Genomic DNA, 4,407 nt, shown 5'->3' on the forward strand with positions numbered 1-4,407 from the left:
GAGAGAGAGAGAGAAAGAGAAGAATATTGTATTTTATCAAGGGACGCATGAGAACAGAAAAGTATTTAAAGACAATAAAAAAGGAAGACCTCTCGAAAAGAAGGAAAGATGTTTATTATTCAACTAAAGAATATTACTTGTGGACTTTCTGGTATACAATATTTTACAACAAACAGCAACTTTTGGAAATCATGATGGATTTATTGAAAATTATGTGAAAAGTGTTGCAGCAATGAATATTGTAATTTTGTGTTGTAAATTCTTTGCAGTGAAAATGTAAAATATCGACCGAATCTTTTTTAACAATTGTTCTTAATAATTTTAGAGACTTTATAAGAGAAACAGAATTACAGAACGCATATTCTTTGCACAATTATCATCCAAGTTATCTACTTGAATTAATAAAAAATACATGGTGACAGAATGAGTAATATTTCCTTTAGTCTCCCCTATGTGTTCCAAAATATGCAGAATGTGCAGACATATATATTTACAAGTGTATTACATTATATATTACCAGCGAAAGTAAGTTGTTGGCGCACCGTTGCATCTACTAATGGAAAGTGTAGTTTAGCAACATTTAAGAAAAAATACACATTCAAGAAGATGGAGGCATATTACTTAGTCTCTTTTATAATTACTTTTCATTCATTTCTAATAAAAATAAACGAAAAGAAAAAACAATTATAAAAACAGACTAAGTAATAAGTTTCCATCTTCTTGAAATGTGTTTTTTTTTAACGTTGCTAAACTATGCTTCATCGACTTCACTGTTTCTTCTTCTTGGTGTCTAACGAAACCGTATAGAAACATCTGCCTCTTCCAGGAAGGTGGTCTCGAGATAATGCCGTATGGAAACGCGCTCTGTACATACAAAGTTGCTGGTCGCCTCCAGAACGAGAACATGTTTTTCTCCAGTTCCCTGAATCGCTCATATATTTCCCTTTTTTTCTCTTTCGTTTCTTTCATTTTGCGACGTATCTCAGAATTTTTCCACAATGCATCCCGTTAAAATTTACGAGCATCCCGTTTTGTTCTTTTTTTCAATGTCAGACATTGCGAAGAAAAAAATTTCTCCTCTTCGATATAAAAGTCAGTTTCTTTCGTTCATTCGTTCATTCACTTCTTCCTTCCTTCCTCCGATCGGCTTTTCTAGTTGGAATTTCTTATCGTAAGAGGAAGTTGATAGAAGAATTTAATCAAAACCCGTGAGAGTACATCCGTTTGCAAAGCGTTCTCCTCCAAAAGTACACGGAAAAAACGATTTTACTAAAGCATCTAAAAATTTAGATATAGATCTAAAAATAATTTTGTTGAACTATTAAAATTATTAGGAAACTCATGACGAGCAATGCTGTAAGGTTTTTTGATATTCTAACAACTAGACTTTTTTTTGATTTTCCTAATTATTTTTGATGATCCAATAAAATTATTTTCACATTTGTACTGCCTAAATTTTTAAATATTTTTCAAATATTTCAGCACAACTATTCTTTTCATATACTAATATCGACGTTATGTCTGTGTTAACATAATACAGCAAAAATATTTTATTAATACGATCATTATTTGATTAAACGTAAAAGTTTAAGGATATTTTTCATAAAAGAATGTATTTTGATATTAAATCAAATGACGTTGGATTATTTGTACTCTGTCGACTTTTCCCACAACTAACATCTAACGGCGGCCATGTGTCACAAAGAAATTACGAAGTGATAACAATATAGTTTATTATTTCCTCTGAATGAAGGCGAGTGCCTTTTTTTGGTATCCGGCTATTTAAATCATTTGAATTATGCCATATGGATCTTTTCTATCGTAACTTCATATCTCTTTGGCCTAATATCTCCAGCTTCCTCTTTTATTCAACTCATCATCACGAATCTTCCGTATGGAAGCAATAAAATTCACGCATTCGTCAAATGTAAGACACGCATCATTTATAATCAACAGTTCACGGTTTACATAATTTGTTAATGAGATCTATTGTGTTTTGAATAAAAAAATAGCTTGCCATTAGATGTCGGAAATAACCTATATAGTAGATACAGATCATTCTAGCAATATTGCAAAGTTCCAGTAATATTGTAATAATATTGCAACGTTGCAGCAAATTTCTGTATGGAAAGGATGATTTTGCTGAAGTATCTAAAAATTTAGCTATATTTCAAAATAATTTTGTTGGACCATTAAAATAATTACGTAAGAAATTCAAACGTGATAAACAACGCAAACAGTTTTGACATTTTTACCATCGACCTTGAGTGTTCTACATAATTATTTTGATAGTTCAACAAAATTTATTTTCAGTTCTGTGTGTATCTAAATTTTTAGATTTTTAGATTTTAGCAAAATCATTCTTTCCGTATAAGATTCGTAATGAAAATGGCTTAATAATCCAATGAGATACGACTAATATATATTTTTTCTTCTTTTACGGAATTTCACTCTTGAAGTGACAGTGTCACGATTTGATATATTTATTTCACAATCAATTACTATCGCTGGACCCGGCGAAGAAAACAAAGGGCAAGGACCCCTGGTGAGGTTTAGGACTTCCCTTGCGTTCACAAGATGTTCCGGAAAGCCGACGATGAGGCCGGTATAGCAGGCTATTATACGAGCGCAGGTGTCGGTGCAGATGTCGCGGACAAGCAGACGGCTTGCCATGATCGCACGTCCTGCTTGTGGTACCGTCTCGAAATTTTAATAAAACTCAAGCAAAAGAGAGAAACGAGCTGGTCCCGTATCTGCTTTACGACGCGAACCCGTGTATCGCAAGCGCGACTGTACAGACACACATGCACGCGCCATGATATCCATGCTATGCATCTCGTCCCCTTGCGTATTTTTCGCAATAGATCTTGATATCAATCTGTCAAGGAGCTCATAGATAATCATTAGCGAACGGAAGTAAAACCCGTTTCTAAAATTCGGATTTAGCCACTAGTTATCGCTTATTATTATTGTTGTTATTTATGATTTGATTGAAAATCTTGATGAAAATTTTTCTCAAAATTGTTTATATTATATAATTTTTCAAAATTTTTGTAAATTTCAGAATTTCTAAATAATTTTCTAAGTAATTTAAAAAAAAATTTCTCAAAGTTTTTTATACAAATTGAAACACTTTTGAAGTGCTGAGAAAGTCTACATTTTTTTCTATAAAATTTCATTTATATATAATTCTAAGAAAAAATGTTAACTTTTTTAGTATTTTTGAAAAAGTGTTCCAATTCGAATAAAATTCTGAGAAAAAAATCTTTAATCTACGTTTATTTGCATTATTATTTTTAGTTTTATAAATATAATTTTAAATTTCTGTGTGCAAAAATAATATATTCTTATTTGTTTTTGTCATTTTAACACAAAATTCTTTGAAGATGCTTAGAAATATTACCCTTGAGAAAAAAACATGTTAAGGTTTTCTCCTTTTCCAAGAAATTACTATTTTCTTACTTCTTAATTTTATTATTTCTGTCAATAATAAGAACAAATTTTATTTCAGGTAGAAGTCGAGATGTTGTGATGGCTGGTAGGTCACGACGTTCGAGCACAGAGCTCGAACCGGATTTATCGACGCCAACTGCCTCGAAAAGATCCAAGCAGTCCGAAATCGCATCCGATTCGTCTGGAGAAAAGCACCTAACAAAAGTGAAAAGTATCGAGACATCGAGCACGAGTGAGATACCTGTACAGATAGAAATCGTTTCGGAAGGAGATAAACAACTTTCAGATGTTACAGAGATTTCTGCACAGACAGAGATCGTTTCGGAAGGAGATAAACAACTTTCAGATGTTACAGAACAGGCAACAACATCGAAGCAATCAGTTTTAGTCAGTGAAACGTCCTTGGAATCGACTAAACAATCATCTCAAACAGATCTCCCCAGACAAAAGAGTGATATCGCATCGACTTCAACGGAAGCGATCCCGAGTACATCGAGAGAAGAGCAGCTCAAGACATTAAAATCCGTTGTAATGAAGTACAGCGATCAAGGTGAGCTCTCTGTTCCTTCCGGAAGAAGATCAGAAGAGACGACGATACAAAGTTTCTCGCTGCGTGAACGAGCGTCGTTCGAGAATTTGTCCGTTATCGGGAATGGCGCTTACGGGACAGTGTACAAAGCTACAGATAAGAATAGTGGTCAAACTGTAGCGCTTAAGAGAGTCAGGATACCTTTGACGGAGGATGGTCTGCCTACGTCCACAGTAAGGGAAATTGCTGCCTTGAAGTCGCTCGAGCAATACGAGCACCCACATATTGTAAGCATCTTTTAATCAAAATATAATTTTCGTATTAAGTACGTATTATATTTATACACACACACACACACACACACACACACACACACACACACATATGTGTGTGTATATATATATATATATATATATATATATATA

At 33.4% G+C, this 4,407-nt stretch overlaps 1 pseudogene; it reads left to right on the forward strand.

Annotated features, from left to right (window-relative positions):
* LOC105618636 overlaps positions 1-4,407 on the forward strand; it is a 22,571-nt pseudogene that overhangs the window by 15,235 nt on the left and 2,929 nt on the right.

The sequence above is a fragment of the Atta cephalotes genome, assembly GCF_000143395.1.
Source record: "Atta cephalotes unplaced genomic scaffold scaffold00017, whole genome shotgun sequence".
Taxonomy (NCBI): domain Eukaryota; kingdom Metazoa; phylum Arthropoda; class Insecta; order Hymenoptera; family Formicidae; genus Atta; species Atta cephalotes.